The sequence below is a fragment of the Lates calcarifer genome, linkage group LG3, assembly GCF_001640805.2.
Source record: "Lates calcarifer isolate ASB-BC8 linkage group LG3, TLL_Latcal_v3, whole genome shotgun sequence".
NCBI lineage: Eukaryota > Metazoa > Chordata > Actinopteri > Centropomidae > Lates > Lates calcarifer.
Window position 1 is genome coordinate 4,191,218 of NC_066835.1, and position 23,335 is coordinate 4,214,552.

Here is a 23,335-nt window from a genome sequence, read left to right on the forward strand (position 1 = left end):
GAAAAATAAAACTCATTTGAAGGTACAAATCCTGACGAAGTTTGAGACCACAAAATCTATCTTCCATTCATTGTTAATTGAACATCTCCAGGCTAGCATTTGGAGAGAATTGTTAATGTTCACAGTATTGATTGGCCTGTACTGGGGCCTTCAGAGTAACATTGGCAGTGCTGCAGAAAGTGCACAAATCCAATCTTGCCCCCCATTTTTTTTCTTTCTTTTTTTTTTTTTTTTTTGTAATTACCAGCTGACATTATCCCCTACATTAAAATTTCATGACCTGGGGACAAAGGCATGTCACTGAAAAATAAATCAGCTGAGGCTGTCAATCGAAGAATGAACCAGTTAAGCTAAATTCTAAAAACTTTAGATAAAGTAACCTTCAATGTGACTTTGCCACAAAGTTTTAACTGACAGTTAACTAAATCCCTCTATTGAACAGTGATACTCATAGCTTTCCAACTGTAGCTAGGCATGACAGGTTAAAGTTTGGATTTCTCCACATGCTGAAGCAGTGTGCATGGGAATGTAATGACGGTATAACTCATTATTTAAAAAGGTTGGAGGGTGGTGTCTTCTTTTTCTCCCTGAACTTGAGAGCAAAAGTGTAAGAAATTGATTGAACGGTGTGATTACCTGCTCTAACATGAGCTGTAAATGTTAGCATGTCCATTTAACTAATGCAGTAGTAACCAGGCAATACTTCCATGGCCTAGGAACACAGTTACTATCCACATTAATTTGTTGGGTTAAGGGTTACATTAAAAAAAAGAAGTTACAACTGGAACATCCACTGTGTGGTATAGTTCTCTACTGTGTGGAGGCTTCTGCATGCTAACAGAGTTTAGGCTAACGTTAGCAGCTCCATCCCATTCTTTTGGATGCAGGGAAGCTCCAGCAGTGCCAGCCAGATTTGAAATATGAGATACTGTTACATTTGCCAAATACATAAGCACACAGACAAACTAGTTCTGCACTGCAATACAATACCAATGCTCCTCTACATCAATTATCTTATTTTTCCTTCTTTATCTTTTCGATGGTATATTTTGCTAACATTGGCGGCATGCTAAGTGTGTAACATATGGAGTGCATGCATTGTGGTTCATATGTCTTTTAACAAAATATTTCACACAACTTGGCTACACACCTGAAATGTGACCACCTCACATTCCACAGGCCTACTGGATGGCAAAAAATGACTAAATTAGCTTCTCTCCCATGGTTACAGTGGTGTTTCTACTCATCTGTAAAGACATGTATTTCCTTGTATTGAACACTAAGGGGCTTGCTTCATATTATAGAGAATTATGGGCACAGAATAAAACAGTTTGGGGAAGAGGTTTCAGTGTATCAGTGAAATATCATACATGTAGCCATGAGAGCTAATGTTTTGTGTCCTTACAACTCCAGATAGCAGGAGTTCTTATTCGTCTTTTTATTTTGTTTTTGTCATAAATATAAGAACTGTTGTTAGAGGTACAAGACCAGTGAGAGCCATTAAGATTTTGAAGACAATATTTTGAGTCAGTGGTTGCAATTACTGCAAACACCATGGCAGCAATTGCCACCAAATCCACCACCATCATCACTGCGGATGTTGCCATAAGCGAGAAAAGATAAGATTTTACAGTGCATCACTCTAAATCCAGCTCTATTTCTATTGCTCTGCTCCTGGTTTAACTGTGTTGTCAGCACCTCCCCACACACTTTCACACACTCCATTCCCACCAGCCCCCTGCACACACACACACACACACACACACACACACACACACACACACACACACAGACACACACTGCCAGCAGCCATCATTCCTCCCTGTATGTTCAGCTGGCCTGTCAAGTCCCCATCCAGCCAAGTGCCCACCCATCTGTTGAGCCTAAGACAGCATGCAAATCTCAACCAGAGAGGAAATGTTCTATCACATGATGAACTTATCTGCATGCAAACAGTGACTTTCAGGGGCCTCTGGGGTCCAGGGCCCCAGGGCATGCTGCACAAATGCAGGCACAGGCATCTCATTGCAATACAAAATTACACTGATGTAAGAGAGGCTACAGTCTTGCCCTTGGTTAAACAAACCATGCACTTCCTTTCAACTTAAAGTATTACTATTTTCATGTAAATGGAGTATGCTTTTATGGTAAATGATTCAAATTATGAACAAGGGTTAATCAATTTTTATATCTACATATTTAACCTCAGGTTTGTTTGTTTTTCCAATGAAGTGTATCACATGTATCAGTGTATTTCCTGATATTCAGAACTCAGGTATGTATGCCTTGAAATACCATTGAGTGTACTCTTTAGACCCGTGGAGAGAAGTAGCGACATTTTAAATTAATCCCTCTCCAAGGATTAACTGTGAATGTTGCCGGTTTTCATGAAGCAACCATATTATATATAAAGAACTCGTAGCTTTTTCAGTGGCCTCGGGGGGTAAAGGTAAGCTGTCACCTAGCCAAGGGCATAAATCTGACCAACAGGTCTCTGCAGGCCTGAGGCTATTATGGCTGAGTGAACTTTAGCTTGGGTGAGTTCATCTTGCTTAGACTCACTGAAGTTAAGCTACCAGTCACCTCTATTACCCTATTAGTCTGCTGCACTTAACGGAAAGGAGCTGTAGTGATCCTGTAAGTATATTTAGAAGGTGGATCAGAATTTTACTCTAAACTCACAGAGTCCCATTAGAGTTATTATAGGAATATTATAGGAGGCATTTAGAATGTCAGCTTGTTATAAAAGTGTAATTACTCCCAGTGTGTTTAATAATAGAGTGGTGCAATTACAATAAAGGAAACGGATGTGAGACAATAAAGTGGCCCATAAATACATATACATTGTTTATGACTATAGGAACTTATTGCTCATTCCTGCAGCAATAAGCCAGAGGGTAACAGCAGGACCTGGCCACGCATGCCAAAAAATCCTGATGTGTGTGTGTGTGTGTGTGTGTGTGGATGCTGAGGGGCGTAGCAGTGTTGTGCCCCTCATGGTCAGCGCTCAGGAATTAAAATGCATGCCTCTCATTGCCTGAGAGCGAGTAACGGTATACGCGAGGAAAACTGTTCCCATCCTCCTCCTCCCCCCCTCCTCCTTCACTGGAAAAGAAAACGCATGGATGTGTTCGTACCAGAAGGGCAGTTAAAGAAAAAAAAAGGAAAATAAAATAAAAACCTCCTCCTGGTGTTTTCACATTCAAAGGGGCAGCGGTGCGAGGTTGCCAGTTTGGGAGCGTGTTCTCCCCCGCCTTTAAATTGGACTCTTCAAGCTGTGACTGGGCTGATTTGCTCGCTTTTCGTTCTCCGCGGAGCCGCTGCCGTCGCCGCACCGCGCGGAAATAACGGGACTTGACTCGCAGCCCGGGCTTCACTTAAAGTGAGTATCGAAACACAACGGCATGATTTTAAACCCCGTCCACCGCGCTACTATCACCTTCTATACTAATTACAGCTTTTAATCTCAGTGTCTTAAACAGAGCACAGCGCGTCTCAAAGTGCTGCTGCTGACCAGGTGTTAACTTTCTCCTGCAAAAATACTACACACCATTATTATTCATACCTGGATGGTGCATGCTTTTGTCGTCTTTGTTTTTGGTGTTTAAATCAAACCTGCAGGTTTATGAGAATAGTTATCATATAGTTATTATTTCATATTTCCTGCTTTCGAGTCCTAACATGCGCATGTTTGTACCATTTCTATTAATTTTTGAGTGTTTTCAGTCGACCACCAGCCTGTACTGTAGTGCCGTGTTGAAGGGAGGTGGGAAAAAAATAACTTCTTCCTTTCTGAGGGCTGGTTTTGATTTCTTGGTTTTAGATTCTTTGGTAGGGGGGCTGCTGCCAACTCGCGCCCTGCTCAGCTTTCAGACTTCAAAAAAAAAAAAAAAAAAAGACCATATACCATTCACTGTGTTCAGCTGTGGACCAAGCCTGAGCAACTGTTGAATATACAGCAGATGTGCAGCAGGGAGAGATATCTGTGCTGTACACATTACAGTAGTTGTCTGGAAGCAGCCTCATTAAGTGAAACAATTTCCTCTGACAGAAATCCTTTTTAATTTGTTGTAAACATTAATCACTCTTGTGTTTCATTGTCGCCGTAACATCCCCAGTGTGAGTAAACACCGGGTTTATGGGTTATGAGTTTTTGTAATGATCCCCTCTGTTGTGTGTTTTGTATGAGATGTCATTTACTAATGAAGGTGTCTGCGGCGCGCTGGTCAATTTCCCACTGAACCTCTCCTCGCCATTATAAATAATAAGCAAGTAGAATACATTAGCTCAGTCACTTCCTCATCACATCTCCAATCAGATTGGATGGCGTGACCTTGGGAGACCGCGCTGCAGTATTTAGAGAGGAGGGTGGCAGAGATGGAGATGGGGTGCTTTGGTGGCATCTATTATAGAGGAACCCAATTACATCTGGAAATTCCAGTTGCCATAAGCAATTGCCATTTGCACTACATAGCACTGAAGAGCTATTTTAAGAGAAATATATCATCCTGATAATGTGCACTTCAATGTGTCAGTGTGGGCTTTCTCATCTGTGTATGCTTTGTAATTTGAAAGATCTGTGTGATTCCTCTGAATGGAAGTCCTCTGTGGGCTCCTTTTAACAATGGTGTATGGAAGCAGCAATGAGTCACTGTGAATCATGGCAACTCTCTCCAGCTGCCAGCCAGATGAAGACATGGTGCTGCAAGGAAAAAAAGTCTGATGAAACTGCAGTCGCAGTTGTGCTGTTGTTTGCACTTCAAAGCACGCCACGCCGAACAGAAACCTATAGCGTTCCACAAGGGCGGCTAACATCTCATTTCAAAGTTTGTGTGAGTCTCTCTAACGATTCGCCTTCCAGTTTTTAAGATCTTTCCTGCAAGGTATTTCCTCTGGTCTTTAGCTCTCCACGGCGTGAAGGCTGAGTTAAGTCAGCGCAGGCTTTACTGTAATCAGTTATTCAGCTCTGGCATTCAGAGTCCAGACAGAGGAATCCCCGTGGCTCACCACAGACCCAATCAGACCCTTTAAGTACACGGCTTTACAACAAGGTCTGGGACCAAGACTGCAGCAGCAGTGGCAGAGCTGTTTCCAGTCCCTCGGGTGGTGGTTTGCGTGGGTCTGCAGCATGTACGAGTATATTTCACTAATAGTTAGTGTCTTTTGTTCAGGCCTCACAGGTCGGTCACACACTGGCTTCTTCCTTCATAGTATTCCCCTTGGACTTTTCCCTGGCTTTTTGATTCGCCCTCTGTTTCCACTTAACAGTCCTGGCTATTTTCCAAGAAACACCTCAGCACCATTCCTCTTTTTTTTTTTCTCAAGCTTGAGCAGACTTCTTATACTTGGGGCACACGCGGAGAATTCATTGCATTTACTGTATGTGAGCTTTTACAAAACAACATCTTACTGGGTTTTGGGCTGTATCCCCCCCCCCCACTTGGGAGGGTATGGGAGATGATTACAAAATGACAACTTAAACACGACTGCCTCCGCAAAACAAAGAAAACTGTCCTGTGATTGCCGTCGTAATCTTTCCCCAGCGCAATCAGCGACGTCGAGACTACACATCACTCCTGCAATTAAGCTTGTCAAATCGCTGCGTGGCTTTTATCTGCCACCGCGCGTTTGATAATGCTTATTGGCAGGTGCCTTTGGAGGAGCAGAATCCACAGCTGGTGCATTTCAGGAGGGATGGATGCATTATGTAAAACCCATACTGTACTGTGCAGCAGATGTGTCTCCTCAGCTACACAGCCATACATCTCCATATCACAGCGTCCTTAGGAGTTTCTCTCTCTCTCTCTCTCTCTCTCTCTCCCTCTCTCTCCCTCTCTCTCTTTTTTTTTTTCTGGTCCATTTTGATGGACGCAGGTGGTGCCCTTGACTTTCATCATTTTCGCAGTCAAAACAAAAATCTGCTAATTGTCCCCTTTGCTGTCCTAATCGTTGGCTGAGAGTGTGCATCACTCTTTCAGTGCCATCATCAATGTACAGCATCCTCTGTACCTTTTATCCTCCTTATAGTCATGTTGACAGGCCTGCAGCATCTGCGACCTTGTCAGGAAAGCTGCCTTTATTCTTTACTCAAATAGACTCACCCATACAGTATCTATGCTATACATATACTCTCATTCTACAAGGCTTTGTGCATGTTTTTTTTTTTCTTTTTAGTTGTTGCTTGTCCTCAGCAGGGTAATATTTGGCAGCGGAAAAGGAAAAAAATGATTTTGTCAGAGAGCTCGACGTGCATCCCTTTCTGTGGGTTTATTATTAGGAAAAGGCTAATTGTTATGCCTCGGAGGTCTATTGTTAATTAGAAGTTATCTTGGGCATCTCTCACATGGTCACCGCTCTAATTGGCAGTCAAAGCTGTGTACCACCTGGCCTAGCCTTTAACTCACCAGGTGCTCCCAGCAAAACCGCCGGCCTTGGCATTATGTGGGTATGGCCTCTTAAAAGAAGACAGACAGTGAGAGAGAGAGTGAGAGAGTGAGAGAGAGAGAGAGAGAGAGAGAGAGAGAGAGAGAGAGAGAGAGAGAGGCAGGAAAAGAGAAGAAAAGACACTGAGGTGTGTGCAACATGCTGGCCAACTTTGCTAAAATGGCGGTGCTGCAAACACAGCAGTGAAAGGTTATTTCATGCTACGTAGCTAAACAAGCCTTTTGGAGCTGGCATGAAGAAAGAGGTTCAGAGAAATTAGTGTAATCTTTTGATACACACGTCGTCATACATCACACCTCTTTGTTTCAGGTTTCTAATACCGCAGGGGATGCGGGGTGGCAGCACAAAAACACTCAGAGGAGCCTGTGCAGGTTTGTTTACCTGCGATTTGAGGGGAAAATAAGTTTAACCCGTGAACAATAGCTGGCACTGGAAAGGTGTTAAGTGTTTGTTTCAGCAGGTGCGGATTCAGGGTAAATTAAGGATACTGGCACAATCATGCGATTGTGTCCATTTTGCCATTCATGAGAAGGATGGATGTTAATATCGATTCAAGCAAAGGATTTTCACCCTATAACAGAATCCACATTAAGCCTTTTATTCAGTGCAGTTGCGACACTGAGCTGGAAACTGTGGAGAAAAGGCAGTGATTTAATCAAGAGATAGTGCAGCTGCTTTTCACAATGAATTGGAAACTCACACCAGGAACTCACAGGGTAACTCGAACAGTGTGAGATTCCTCCACATGTGCACGATGGAGAGTCATGTTGTGTCTCCACTGTGGGAGAATATTCACCCATGACCTCTCATAAATTCTGACCAACTGCTCCCCGACCATGGGAATCACAATGTTTTGTCCTGGACAAACAAACCTCAGATAAAATGTGCTTTGCATCTTTGAGCTCACAAGGACAAAAGACCTTTGTCCTTTCGCTCCACAAAGTCAATAAGGTTTGTTTTGTCTCGCCGCTCCTGCATCTAAAGTTCACATGAATTCCCAGATGTGCTGTCCCATTGTTCTCAAATCACAGTGGGAATTTGAAATGTAAAGCAGACAATGTACTACTGTATATCTCGATGGATAGAGGAGAGTGCTTTAAAAATGCTTTGTAACTGCATTGTGTTAGCAGCCCTAAGGCAGAATGTGTTAACGTTGTGGAGCAGAGCAGAGGATGATCTGGATCTGTGTGATTTGTTGTTGCCATTTATTTTCCCAGGAACTGTTGTGTTTAGGCCCAGAGCTTTGGCAGCATGTGTTTTCTGATTTCAACCTACATATACTGTATATACCACACACACACACACACACACACACACACACACACTCACACATACACAAAGTATATTACCCAGGGGAAAATAAGCTTTTCTGCTATGCTGCATGTGTTTTATCAGCAAGTCAGTGGCAGCAATAATAATAAGTATTAACTAAGTTGCAAATGTCAATTAAAACAATATATAGAATAATAGACGTGGGTTACTGGCTCACACAGACTAATCATAATAAACAGGCCTATCACTGCTATAATTACTGACAGTAGAATCATTAGCTCCCCTAATGCTCCACTACTACCATCGTTAATAACAGTTCATTAATTAAACATAGTATGGAAAACAGCAGCTCTGTTCTGTGAGAAGGACTTCTCCTTGACTGGACCCACAGAGTTAGTGAGTGTAGCTTAATTTTGCTCTGGAGGTCATTCCAGGAATAATGAGCGCTAGAAATGTAAATACTCCTCTTTGCTTAACTGCTGGAGCACTTAGAATACCTGAGACAAGCCAAATTTGAGATTTAGTCTGGTAATGAGCTGCTTATTTTAATATAAGCAGGAGTAGTGGAGTATAAATGAGACTTTCATGCCGTGTAAATAATATATTTTTATGAGTGTGGTATTGATGAACACAGGTTTCAGCTGTGCATGTTTTGGAGATGGGGGGGGGGGGGTCTGTGCACGAAAAGGGGTACTCAACTGGTTTAGCATTGTACTCTTATAACACTGTCAGACTCCCAATGGACAGTTACAAAAAGGATGAAAATTGATGCAGCAGAACCAGAGATATCAGCTTTTTTATGCCACACATTCTTCTCCCTTGTCAAAACCTGCAACCTACATCACCCACAATGCAGCTTGAATGGTGACAGTTGGATCAGTGATTTGTGTATGTTATGCTATTAGTGGCTAATCTATCCTCAAGCCTGTAGCCTCAAGCAGAGATCAGGAGGCTACATGGTCTGGTAAGATTACATCTTTTTCCATCAATTCCACACCCCCAATTTTTTTTTAATTTTCAGACTTGTAGTCTGAACCAACCGAAGCTCCAACATATTAGATTCCATGCAGCTACACCACCTACCAAAAAATTGTCTAAATTTTTTTTTTTGCATGTGTAGTAGTATTTCCCAAGACCAACAAACTGTTTTTGATGTTTTAAATACACTGAAATATAGCATCAGGTTGTGGGTTTTAAAGTAGTGATGTTAACAATTAATCAAGGAACGAGTAATTGTCACACACACTACTTTCTTTTATTTCATCATTTCATTTATTTCCATATCAGGTAGAGATAAACAAATTATAGTGTCCTATAACACTCAGCTATCAGTGTATTTTAAATCAGTAATGAGTTGTATTCTCAACTAGATTATGCAATGTAGCTATTTATGCTGGGCAGCCATTTTGGGGTCTTCTGGGTTTAGCCATTCTGTGTGACTTTCTGAGGTGTTGCAGTCAGAGAAGGTTTGCCAGGTTGGCACCATCATGCCTGTACAGAGACCAAAACCAAAAACTTCAACTAGTTCACATACCATACGTAGCAAAACACACGCTACAGCTCCAGATGTTACACATAATTGCAGGGTAGTTAGATAAACTACTGTTCATTGAAAAGAGGCTCCAAAATGTTACTTCTCTTACATCACAAATTGTCATTTTTATATATTTGTTGATGAACAGATTAAACATACATTGTGTGAAGTAAACTGTGCACATGTTGCTAGGTTTTTTTTTTTTTTTTTTTTTTTTTTTTTTTACTTCAGAAAGAGCCCTGCTAGCTGTTTTCTCTGATGATAGCAGTGAGAGTGAACGGGGAAGCTGAAAACAATTTGTAGAGCTGAGGGCAACTGCAGAGTTGGATCAAAAATCTCTGTGGATTTTTAACTACCAGTGACCCAAGATCATATACATCTAGTCATGTGATCCACTGTTAATATGAAAATATTGACTATAGCTGCGTTCCACAAAGCTGTACCTCTGCATACAGCCTATATACACGTTCACATTGAGGCAGTTCTTTTCAGATCATTCCTAATTATGCTGAGGATTAACTATTGCTCCAAACTACTCAGAACTGTCTTATAACTGAATAACTTTTAATTTACTGAACAATATTTCTGTGCACAGTCTAGTTGGATACTCTGCCAGAACTTCTAAAGACAGTCCTTGAAAGACATCAGAATGGGCACCACACACATGCTAGTTGGCTTCAGTAATGGTTATGAATAATTACTGTCTTCAGTAATTCTGTAATCACTATTGGAAGTACATCTGGCTGGCTTCTGTGTGGATATACCATGGGTATCAGAAGTGTACAGGCTCTGTCTAATTTTCTAGTTTTTATTGCCTTGAAGGCTGAAATGAAAACCTATTAAATCAGGGCTGATTTTTCCTTTTTCATTTGGATATGGTGACGTAACAAGCGAAAGGTAAAAATGAGAAGCAGCTAATTTCTGACAATGTATTAAAAATGGAAAACTCTTTGCTTATACAGTGATGAACACTGCACTTCTTGCTTTGATAACACCCATGACCTTTTTGGATAAGTTTCTACCATCTGAGCACATCTGTATCTAGGAATTGTCCTTCGCTCCTCTCTTCCGACTCAAAGAGATGTTTCTATGCACACCCCTCGCTGGATCAATCCACAGTTTGCAAAGGCATCCAGAATAAAGATCTTCCCTTTGTCTCAGCTGGTGGTTGATTTGGCTGTGCACTTTGCTTCACTATCAAGTTGAAAGATGGAATACTTCTTTGACTTGAGCATTGTGTTTTTGTTCCAGAGGGCAGCTGATTTCCCCCAAAAAAATATCTTGGTATTTGGAGCCATTTATCTTCCCCTCTGCCCTGACCAGAGCCCCTGTCCAGCCTTGTAGCATGATGCAGCGGCAGTGCACTTGAAGAAGAATACCAGTGTCATCTAGGCTACAGTTATATATTGGTTACAGCTAGTGGAGTTTACTTATGCCCAATCATTTTGCAGTGCATACTTCTTTGGAATATCTATGACTAGGTTTGCGTGTAATCATTGATTTGTTTGCACAACCATTTATTCAGTTGCTTTTCCATCACTGTGTCCTCGGGGTCATTAGGAGGCATTGAAATATCCACAGATGACACACTGAATCAGGGTCAGTCTCTCAGCTTCTCTTTGCAACACTGCTGAACTGTGTAGGGTTATTGGTGTCTGTGGCATTCTGTGTCCTTGTTTACTGTTTCTTCATCTTTCACTGTGTTTGAAAGATGGCGTCAAACCAACAGAAGCCTCAGGGATGACTTAATGGTTTTCATATCCAGTCTGGAATTGAAAGAGTGCAATTTTCAAATCACAAAAAGTTTTAAACGGCGACTGTCACCTGAACATTATTCAGCTGCAGTTAATTAGAGTTAATTACATGAGTTGGCAGACAACAAAAAAGTACCTCTTGGCTGTTGTCTGAGCAAGAGACAATCTGGCACAAAGCTTTTCATAAAACCACAGTTTGTTGTTTTTACATTTCAGTTTCTGTATGTGTGAACATAAGGTGCTGATAAGGTGAATTTTGCTAACTAACTCTGGGCATGAAAGCAAATAAATGCATTTCCCAAACTGCTGAAATATTGCTTTAAGCACATCATATCTTTTCAAACTCATCTCCTCTAAATTTGAATCAAGACCCCCTAAGGATCCAGAGCTGTGAAGCAGTCTGTCTTGTCACCCTGTGAGGCTAATATTAATGTTAGTTTAAGCAGGTGCATTGCGGAGCTGTCAGCAGTATTATTAGCTGTCGTCCATCTGGTATCAAAACATTTTCAGATGTGACTTAACAGCAGGCATTAACGCAGTTACTCCTCAGCTATACAACTGTTATCAGTAAATATCTCACCACTTTGAAATGTAATTACACTATTTGAATATTATTGAGTAACTGTTAGTATACCACTATTGTAATGTCTTCATAAAGGTGAGTTATTCCAGCATTTCTTCGATAGAAAACTAGCAAAACATAGAAACATAAATGTGTTCTTACACATTGTACAAAATGTGTCTCGTTTGGAGACCACAAATAAATAAATAAAGTGAAATCTGAAATTGAATAGATTAATAGTAGCAGGATAATACAGTGTTGTTTACAACATAATTTAAATTGCAGATTTATCAGAACATTGGCTCCTGGATTCTTTAGGATGAAGGACAACATATTATTCACCATCAAATCTTTCAAAATTAACACCAAAATTTAAAACTCCTGTTTCCTCTGACCCTAAGATGCCTTTCCACATCATTTAGAGACACAGAGTGCATCTTCCTGCATAATTAAGATGAACTGGATGTTATTTTTAGGAGAAAATGGTGTCTGTCTTGCCACCTGACCACACAGCCCAGAAACCTTGCAAATATGCAGATGAGCAGTTATATCCGCAGAACAGGAGGACTCCGGCACACAGTATTCACTGTTGTTAATATTGCTTCTGGCTTCTTTGCTTCCCTGATGAGCTTCTCTCTGCACAGTCATTCATCTCAGAGGAACCTCCTGATCTTGGTGAGATCCTGCCACTGTATTACCTCCAGCCTGTGACTGCAGTTTTCATTGTGTTTCAGGCTGTGCTAACGGACTTAAAAATCTTTTAATTTCCTTCTTTTCAATCTCAGCCTTTTAAAAAATAGCATATTTAAGATGTATGAAGTCATAGTTTTATTTAGAATATTTAGGACCACTGATAATACTTAATATTAGAGCCAGACAATTACACAATTACAATTAATTCTGATGTCTTATGGAATATTAGGGAATGTAAAAAAAATCTAGGGAATATAAAAAAAATAATAAGAAAAATGATTTTATGAAGATTCTGGGGCCCAGTAATATAGTTCTGGGGCTGATGCCTTGGAGGTACCGTCTGTTGTGAAACATTAGCTAGGGCCTTTATTTACTTCAAGTCTAGAGAGAACCAACTCCTAATTTTAAACGGGTAATTCCATCCCTGTTTAATGTTTATCACTCAGTCTTTATGAGCATTAGCTGGTTCATTCTGGTCACAAACAAATGAAAGCCAATCCTGAGACTCTGCCAAGAATTTAGACTGTCCACAGGAAATACACCTTAATCTAAAACCAGGTGTGGAACAATGTTCTTGTACCTTTGTAGAGTATTTTAATCAGTCATTTCTACCTGAATTTGTAGTTGCAATTGACAAAAGTCAATTTACTGTTTTTAAATATTACACCTTATTTCTACCTCTTGCATCCTTCTTGTATTTATATATTTGCACAGTTAGGTGCAGAATTTTGTTGGTGCTGTTATTTGCAAAGCAAAAAAGCTAAACCATTACTGGATCTTGTATATAAGTAATTTTATTGTGAAGACAAATTATTGTTTGGAGCATGATTTAAAAGTTTTCACTAATAATACAACCCTTTTTTCTGATTTAAGTAGTTTGATTATTTTAACTTATAGACTTTTAAATTCCAATGGTAATAAAGATAAGATGTCAACACATTGGCAAACCAGCTTTTGCTCTAAAACTTGTATCCGGCGAGGGAGCTGGTGAATTTGTAGCTGGTGGTGTTTCTGCACCTTTGATTCACTGTTGTGCTGGACTCACCCGCTGAGTTTCACAGCGTGACAGACTTCATCTCATTTCTTACAAATGGAAGCACAAACTAGTGCCTGTGCAGCTTTCAAAGTGTGTAGTTTTCATTTTCATTGATCAAACAGCTAAATTCGTCTGTGAACCTTGTGTCACAGATGTTGCTATCAAAGCTGAGCTGTAGAGACGAACACAGAGTGACGGAAATGAAACAGACAGATCCTCACCTCCAGTTAATCAAATGACCTGAGTCCTTGGAAAAGGGGAAAAAAAGTTACTTTGCTGTTGGATCCAGTGAAGAATGAATCACACCTATAACTTTCTCATCATCCAAGTAAACACACACAGTCTCTTTGTCAGATTAGGCCAAGCCATCTCATAGGGGCTAGTAATCAGCTTAAAGGATAATACCACCATTATTGAGTTTTCCCTTATCTCCAGTGGCTTGTGATCTCCTGTATCCACCCCTGACAATTTCACATTGCTATCTACAAATTTGAATTAACTTATTTTATTGCTCCCATTGCCTCCTGGGTGCATCAAAAGACACTGTGGAGACTTAGTATTTTGTAGTTATCCACCAGAGTGAATGCGATGAAAGTAAGCAAAATGAAAGTCACCAGTCAGTCGAGTTTTCCTTGACCACGTAGCTCTGATATTCTCACTTCCCCCTCATGATGTTTTTCCATTTAAACATGGCCTGAGGGTAAGTTGCTGTTTCATGATATATAATATTAACTGTGACAATTAATATATTGACATTGATGGAACCAGGCCTGCATTGACATTCAGAGGATGTGTGGAGCTGACTGAATTAAACAAATGACACTTGTGTATTTTATGACAGTATAAATAGTATACATCTCAAAGAGTTACACATTTGATCTGCATATTCTGATTTCAGATAAATAAAAGCCTAAAATGCATATGCGTTTATCTGTCAATACCTTCTGCTCCCATCAGGTTTTTCCTCCTTTAAATCTCAAAATCCCCACATTTGATCAGATCCTTCTCTGGATAGTAATCTTTACAATGAAAACACAGATAACACTAAACTAACTACTCCAACAGGGAATGCAAAATGAAGCTGTCCTCACCAGAGAAACAAGAGAATTGGTCATTTGTTCAAATTCCCAAACGAGCTGCAATATAAGGATCAAAGTAAATTTCTGACCTTGATACCAGTACTGTGCACGCATTAAATCATAATAGCTACTGAGTGTAGAACAACTGACTAAATGCCTGTCACTTACAAATACCATGTGATATGATTGAAAGCTCCAGAAAAAACTAGTAGGTGGACCTTAAGTTTTGTCATACTTGACATGGACCGTAGTGTAAACTGAAGGTAGCTTAACACTGTCATAGCCTGTCATACTGAGATGGAAACCTTTGTTCCCTCTGTTGTCTTTTACCAATACAGTCTTCCCATAAACCTTGACCTGATCAGAGAGGTACTGACACAGAGAGGTACTGACACAATACAATAATTTCTGAAGGACTAAGGACTAATTTTAGAATATGGCTTAATTTCCCCCAGATTGTATGTCATTTGGAGTGAGGAGGATCACAACACCTGATTTGTTTCCTGAATAATCAACAAGCTTGTCTGACAAATGAGAAGCTTTGGTTGACTGACTCGCAACTTTAGCTGTTCTGCAGATTGGATTTCCCATGTGGCTATTGTCAGATGATCCATTATAAACTCAGCCCATTATCCCATCAAATCATGTCCATACTGGGCAGTTCCACACCTCACCATTTACATCCAATGGCAATGCTCAGTGCCATGCAGGAAGCAGTGTGTCCATTATGAAGCATAATTAAAAGGCAGGGAGAGGGTGTGGACCGTATCTGACTGGAGTAATGAAGTAACTGACTTCATGCATGCTTTTCCCTAACCAACTGTTTTGGTTGCCAAACCCTAATTATACCACAACCACCTTTCTATAACCGTAACCATAATATAGTTAGTCATGTGCATGTATTGTCAAAAGTAACAATTTTAAAACATTGGCAGAGGACAGTAGACACAAGAATGTAATAGAGCTTGACCTTTTTGTTTTGCCATAGAGTTGCATAAACTATAGTGACCTTGTTTGAGTAGTATTTCAAATGTTCTAGTCTTGACTGACTCTGCTGCGATCCAAATAAATCTGAACAAACCATTTTGTCTGTATCTATCCAGCATTTTTGTACCTATAGTCTTCTGGGGTTTTTTTAAACTTGTGTTCCCTTTAAAGTAGAATTGCACAAAATAACAATACCCTTCTCTTTCTTGACAGTGTTTTTGATGAATAGTCAATGGACAAAATCAGTGGTTCCATATTTACGTTCAGAGTAAGCATAGAAAGTCACACATTATTTTCGTGCAGAGAGGGTGATTACAATGTGCACATTTTCATTATTGTCAGCAATTCCCATTAAAAGGCCAAAAAGAACAATGCATTAGTCGATCTCTTAATACATTGTCTTCCCCAGCCTTTCTTTGGCACTCAGCCCCAAACCCATTAGTTCCTACTGAAGATGTAAATCTTTTAAGACAAATGAAATGAAATAAAAGGAATTTCCTAAAACTGCTACTTTAATACAGTTCTTTAATATTGAATATCACCAAACCTTTCTAAAGGTGAATGAAATTATATAGTGTCTCCTTAGTTTAAGATGCTGTATTTCATAAGCACACACATTTTTAACATGCATTTTCGTGCAATTACAAATATATACAGTGGTATGAAAAAGTTTGGACACCCCTGATAATTTTCAAGTTTTTCCTTTATAAATCACTGGTTGTTCGGATCAGCAATTTCAGTTAAATATATCATATAGCAGACTAACACAGTGATATATGAGAAGTGAAATGAAGTTTATAGGATTTACAGAAAGTGTGCAATAATTCTTTAAACAAAAGTAGGCAGGTGCATAAATTTGGGCACCCTTGTTGTTTTATTGATTTGAATACCTTTAGCACTAATTAAGGGAACACAAAATTTGTTTGGTAAGCTCATTGACCCTTGACCTACATACACAGGTGAAGCCAATCATGAGAAAGGGTATTTAAGGTGGCCAGTTGCAAGTTGTTCTCCTCTTTGCATCTTCTCTGAAGAGTGCCAACAACTGTCAAATGACTGAAGCAAGATGCAACATGGGGAGGACAGCTCCAGAATCAGTCAGTCACTGTGACATAGGAATGGACCACAGTCTGGAAAGCCAGATCCAGAAGGATTGGTCTCAACAACCATCAAGACTCACATGGTCTTGCTAGATGGGTCAAGGCATGTCCATGAAACATCAAGCTGACTGAATAGAAGAAGAATGGTCAAAAATACCTTCAACCAGAATCCAGACCCTCATTGGAAGCTATAGAAAGTGTTTAGAGGCTGTTATTTCTGCAAAAGGAGGACATACTGAATATTGATGTAATTTTTCTGTTGGGGTGCCCACATTTATGCACCTGCCTACTTTTGTTTAAAGAATTATTGCACACTTTCTGTAAATCCTATAAACTTAATTTCACTTCTCATATATCACTGTGTTTGTCTGCTATATGATATATTTAACTGAAATTGCTGATCTGAACAACCAGTGATTTATAAAGGAAAATCTTGAAATTATCAGGGGTGCCCAAACTTTTTCATACCACTGTATATGAAGTGCTGCTAATCAGTCTAATCAACACGAGGAGGTTGGATGTTGATGCAAGAGGCAAGAGCAAGAAAACGGTAATCAAGATTCAACCTCTTCATCTTCGATTTCAGAGAAAGCTCAGTGTAGAGAAATTAAAAACCATCTGATACAAATTGATTGATCTAAGGACAAAAAATAAATTGCTTCTACATTTTCTCATTATTACAGACTGTACAACAATGAACAGTGTTTACATCCATCAGAATCTCTCAAATACTCTGGTTGCTGCTGGCCGCAAGGCAGGCGTTAGGAATACACACTGTTGTTTTACCCTTAATTTTCACACACATGAGGCATGATCACAAATACTGCAACATGATCAAAGCCTGTGAGACGCTCCCTTTTGCCCATGACTACTTATTGATCAGTGGTATGGGATGTGCATGGCTGCACATTAGAGTGAGTTGAAATGTTGTCAGTGGACGCATAAAATAAAGCTACGTTGTGCAAACTGGTGGCAGGGATGTGCTGTAAACTCAGATTAACCCAGTGTTTTATCTGCAGTATCCAGTTTCTCACCTTCTCAGGCTGAATCATAATATAAAATCACAGTATGCATCAGTGTTGCTAATATGACAGGATCTCTGACAAGGGCCTAAAACACAGAGGAGGTGCAAATTTTATGTGAGACTGCCATACACCAGCATGCATCACTGTGAAACTAAGGTTGCTAGGGACTGAAAACCCATACAAATAAACTGTAGACTATATATTGTAGACTATATATTTTAAAAGTGTTTCCGATGCCTTGTGGAGCTGTATTAAAAGTTAATGTGAGTGGAAAGGTAAGCAGAGAGGCAAACTATTCTTCAAACAACTGTGGAGCAGCCTCAGAGGGTTCCTGTTGGAACCTTGATGGCCCCCCTGAAAAACCTTTGAAGCACCCGAAAAGCACCCTACTTATTTAGAGTACACTGAGGGATACATTTACTCAAAATACAGTATATGAGCTCCAGGAAGGTACAGCATGCCAAACAGAGATTGCTGACAGAAAATGGAAAAATACATTTCCAGCTAAATATTAAAACTGTCTTCTCTAGAGGATAAGACCTGCACCTCAAGCTGATATTTTGTTGCTTTAAGAAATCCCCAGAAATTCTTCTTTTCAGCTGAAAGGTAGATTATGTGAGATTTATGCAAAATAGCACCCCCTGCAGGTACAGCAAAGAGTGACGAATCAAAATCAAAACAAAGACAGCCTCCCACTCTGTGCTCTACATTTATCTACAGGACAGGAGGCAAAATAAATACACCCCAAACCCAACTCTTCAGCTAAGAATCTCTTTAACAGGTTACTCTGCTGAACATTGACACAGTCCGTGTAACAGAATGACGTAAAGTTTGTCGGTAGAAAGCAACATATGGAGATTATTATGTTGTTGCTATAGTGGTAGCTACACAATAGCAACAGGTTTTTTTTTTTCTGTTTAATGTCAAAATCTGTGTCACTGTATCAATGAAGCTCTACAGTGTACTCTAGTTTTATATACTGTAGATCAAAAAAAATGGCTGGGCTAGTTTCTCGCTCATTGGAAATATACTGTTACCAGTGAACATCAGATAATATGTAATAAGAAATTCCTGTATACAAAAATGCCCAAAAATGTCTGTGGTCTCACCATGTCATAGTTTGAACACCAAAGAGCACTGACAAGTTTATTTTTTAGCCTTGTTAGCAGTGTGGCTCCAGGGATGGCATTAATGGTTGGTTGGCCCACTACTTTTATCCAGACTGAAATATTTGAGTATTTCAGCTGACATGGTGTAATTCTTGAGTGAATTTGTGGTTAATCAAAATGACCAGCTCACACACAGCAAACCTGTAGCTCGGCAGTATTCCCAGGGATGTTAGTTCATTTTTGGGACTGATGGCAATATATAATAAAGCTGTCATGTGCAGTCACCTGTGGGGACTGTAATGGATGGCCACTTGATGGTGTTACATATAGAATACATAAAGAAGGAGGAATGTCAAATTGTTGCTAAAAATTACATGATGAATGTCAAAGACAAGTTCAACCTATGGCAGTTTTTATGTTCCTATGAGTCTGGTTAGAACTGTGGCCCCACGCTTGATAAAAAAGACAATTTTTAAAGCTTCTGCTAAATTCCAGGCTGATCCAAGGTGTGTGATGAGGACACATCCATAGAATTTGGTGCACAAGAAAGGTAATTATCCAGAGGGATTAGAGCAGAGTTAATACCCTGGAAATGTCGTGGAAATAGTTGAAAAAGCAGCACTGAATAACAGACGCAGGTGATGTATTTATGTATTTATTTGCTCGTCTATTTGTTTATGGCTTTTACATTGGTTATCATGTTTGGAAAACAGTAACTTGAAATGTGACTGCTTGCTGCTTATAGATGTTATTTGGTATGGATAAATGGATTTTGACTGACAGAATTCAACATTACTATTACTAGCGAGACAGTTCCTTGTTATTAATAATACACTTTTAAATACTCATGTGATTCATTATAATTATATATATATACTGTATTAATCAGCGTATAATGCAGAAGAGCATGGCAACTTTAATGCAAAAATTGAAACAGTAATAAAACAATATGGGAACTTTCTTTGAGTAAGGTGTACACAGCATCATCTTAAAGCTTTGTCATTTGTGCTGAGCACTTTCAAATTTTAAAGGATGGAGAAAGAGAATCCAGGACATTTCTGAAAGGAAGACATTGAAATATTACTAAGTCAAAACCAAGTAGGATGAACACACTCACTGTTTATCATGAATAATTTTGTTAGTGAATGAAGTGCGTAAGATAGAAATGCGTAAAAAGCACACTGGTCGTCAGCACATGCAACATTTAGATGTCTGCCCTTTTAGGTATCAGCCCTGTCCTGATCCCCTCATTTTATGAGAGATGTATCTGCCAAAAAAAAAAAAAAAAGAGCCCTGGAGAAATCAAATGGGTGAAAATGTATCCTGTAACCTCAGCTTACAGTCCCATAGCGCAGCCAGAAAAAGTGTTCTGTTTGCACATTTTTTTGTGCTACAGAATGAAAATACATTTATTTGACTTTTGGTTTGACATTTATGTAAAGTACTCCATCTGAGCTGAGTAGGGGATTCAAGAAATTTAGGTGAAAGGAGAAAAGAGTAGGCAGAAATATCCACTTCACATGGGCTGAAGTGGTTTGCTAGCAAATCACTTTGCACAGCTTACTGATCATCCTCTATCTGTGGTTAATACTAGGATGTACCTTTCCAGGATTGCTCTGACCTTTGTCATGATAGAAAGTGTTACACCACCTTTGAATATAGAGCGTTTCTTCTTTCACTGAAAACAGTTAATTTTAAATATCATCACTTATGGATGGTAAAATTAAACATCCTACTAGAAGAGTTGGAGATCAGCTTCATAAAAATTCGAATTAAGTACTGAGCCTACTCATCCAGTCTGAATCCCCACTTTCCCTCATCAAATCCACTCAGTAGAAGCTCTCAACATTTGTCAGAATATGAAGTTAAAAACAACATAAAGATCAGAGACATCAGCTGAATTCTGTATTCATCAGCTGAGAAGGTAGTGTTGTTTCTTGGGATTTGGTAGACTAGTTAATGTTCATGATCAGTAGCTACAACTTGAAAACTGTGCACACTAAGACATGAAATGTTGATTATTTATGAATCTGACAATTTGAAATAACAGGTGTGGCTTACTTATATTTGAATACACTATTTATCACAAGCCAATGGCTCCAAAAACTGGGGGTCCCACCTCAGACCCTATTAAGTTAATAATCTTAACATTTTTTAGCCATGGGTTGGCAATGTCATCACTTTGGTCCAGACTGAAGTATCTCAATAAATGTTTGATGACATTCATGCTTCCCAGACAATTGTACTTATTCTACTTGGATGGATTGTCATGAAATACGGTACACACATTCATTAACTTGTGATCCCATAACTTCTCATCTAATGTCACCATAATGTCTAAGTATCAGTTTGTCCAATACTTTTTTTCTGGTTTCTGTCTAATTATTTACTAAACTAATGTTCACGTCAGCCTCAGCTGACACTAGGATAGAGAACATGGTAAACATTATACCTGTGTAGTATCGTAGTAGAGTGTGTTACTGACATAAGCACTGCCCAATACAGCCTCACAATGCTGTCAGCATGGCTTTACTTCTGTTTTATTGTGCATGAAAGTTTTACTGGATAATTCCAACTACTGGAATTTATATGTTCAGAAAGATCATGTCAAAAGAGAAGACTCACCTATCTTCTTGCTCTTGGTCTGATTTAATTGCAACATCACAAATTCTGATCATGGATTCTTGTTAGAGAATGGTGCTTCTCTCTCTGACAAATGATCTTTGTCAGAGTACAGCCACTGGATGTGGCTGCATTGCATGGAAGTATGGCATCTACAAGCAAGCTTCAGCAACCATACTTCCAATACTGTTCACAGTTGTTGAGCCACATTTTTTGTGTTTTACAAGTATATTGAATACAAGTATGGCGTTAATTCATAGTCAACAGTCACTTTATGACTATTACTGTATTTGGCACAATGTCTTGCCTTTATTTTGTATCTGTATTTACTGATAAGAGTGTATTATTTGAAATCAAATAATATTCCCTCTCCTTCACAGACTAGAGAAGGGAAGAGAAGTGACTATACAAACAAGAGCGACTAGTTTTGCTATGTATACTTAAAGATAAGATCCAAAACAGCACCGACCTTAACCCTAGGTTATTATTTAGTATATAAAATACAGGGAGTACAGGTATAAGTAGAATTCTAAAATTTGATGCCATGGTTTTACTATAAGAAAATTGAATATTGATTTTAATATTCTTGCCAAAGAAAAATATGCTGGAAACATAATGGTTGTGAACTTTAAAATGTAAACAGACTGCTCTGTAAACAGAGATATTGAACATCTCCAGTGTGCCAGCTAGCTGCATCAGGCCCTTCAGTACATTTATAGAAACACAGCATTGGATTAGTGGGAATCAGTGTGATCAATGCGATTTCTAATCCATTGACTTGGCTTTCTAATGGGTTCAAGTGATTGATCTAAAGGTTTGAGAAGACAAAAAAGGTTTTCTCAAGACTTGCTGATCTTTGTTTTATATTTATATTTATATCTTTTATTTGTATTTTTCATGATAAAAAATGACACAAAATAAGATGCATTACTTTGTCATGCCTTTGTGAAGCATGTTACATTTGTACAGCACTTAAGGTTTATCAGTACTACACTTTTCAAAAAGTGCTGTACTGATAAACCTTAAGTTACTTATTTCCCCAGTCATTGTATGCATATTTAAAGACAGAGAAATGTAGTTGTGATTGTAATGAAATGCATACTCTAATGAAGCTAATCAGATAAAGAAATCTAAATGATAATGAGTACTGCAGTCTTTCCTTTATTAGATTAACATTGATTATTTGAGTGTATGTAGATCCACTCAGTTATTGTAGAGCACTGGTTAATTTCACCTTGACCATCCCAGGCCTCTCCTGAGACTCTCTCTGGACCGCCTTCAGTTTGCCTTCCAGGCTTATCCCCTGGTAAATGATGCCATCGCCCATTTGCTCTACAGTTCATCCTCCCATTTAGATGACTCTGGTAGCACTGTGAGGATCATTTCTTTTCTCCCTATGCGCTTAACAGCATACTGCTGCCATGTAGGGGGATAAGCCGCAGGCAATGCAGGTGGATGCCCCTATGGTGTCCTGGATTACAGACTATCTTGCCAACAGGCTGCAGTCAGTATGATTCAAGGGGCCACCTCAAGGTGCCGTCCTATTATCTCTCATTTATCTTTTATCTTCAATTTGAGCTTCACGTCACCCCAAATTAAAGAAAGACTCTGATGAAACCTCAGTTACAGGAACCAACACCAATGAGAATGGTGGTGTCTGAATAGAGTTGTCCAGGTAGTAAGATGTCAAACACAGTTTAAAACAAACCAATGGAGTAGTTATTAAATGGTTGAATGCCTTCTTAAGGGCTGCTGTCAGGTGGGATTCTTCTGCATTTGTATCTTAGGAGGCGCCACTCCTCCTGATGAATGAGGACATGTTTGAGGAAGGAGTCACTTTATAGCAATCAAGTGACCTCCTCCTCGATTGCATTTGGCCCTATCTTCTAAGGGAATGCATTAAGGATATGCGCCAGTAAAACTGAAGTATAGCAGGACTTAAAACTGTATGTTTAGACTGACAAAATGTGTCTTTCAAGGCATTTGTCTGCAGAGGTGCAGAATATGAAAGGAGGTGTTGTATCCAGGTAACACCTGCACTTGATGCACCACCGCAAATAGACCACCATGGCAGAGGAAACTGATATCTAAGAAAATCGTTGTATACACACACAGAGA

General features: G+C 39.3%; 1 protein-coding gene across 1 annotated transcript in view; it reads left to right on the top strand.

Annotated features, from left to right (window-relative positions):
* The first annotated feature begins 3,036 nt into the window (after nucleotides 1–3,036).
* LOC108900349 (CMP-N-acetylneuraminate-beta-galactosamide-alpha-2,3-sialyltransferase 1) overlaps nucleotides 3,037–23,335 on the top strand; it is a 59,881-nt gene continuing 39,582 nt past the window's right edge. Inside the window, exon 1 of the mRNA XM_018701338.2 lies at nucleotides 3,037–3,382. The gene's annotated coding sequence lies outside the window, so the exon portion shown is untranslated. The remainder of the gene's footprint in view (nucleotides 3,383–23,335) is intronic.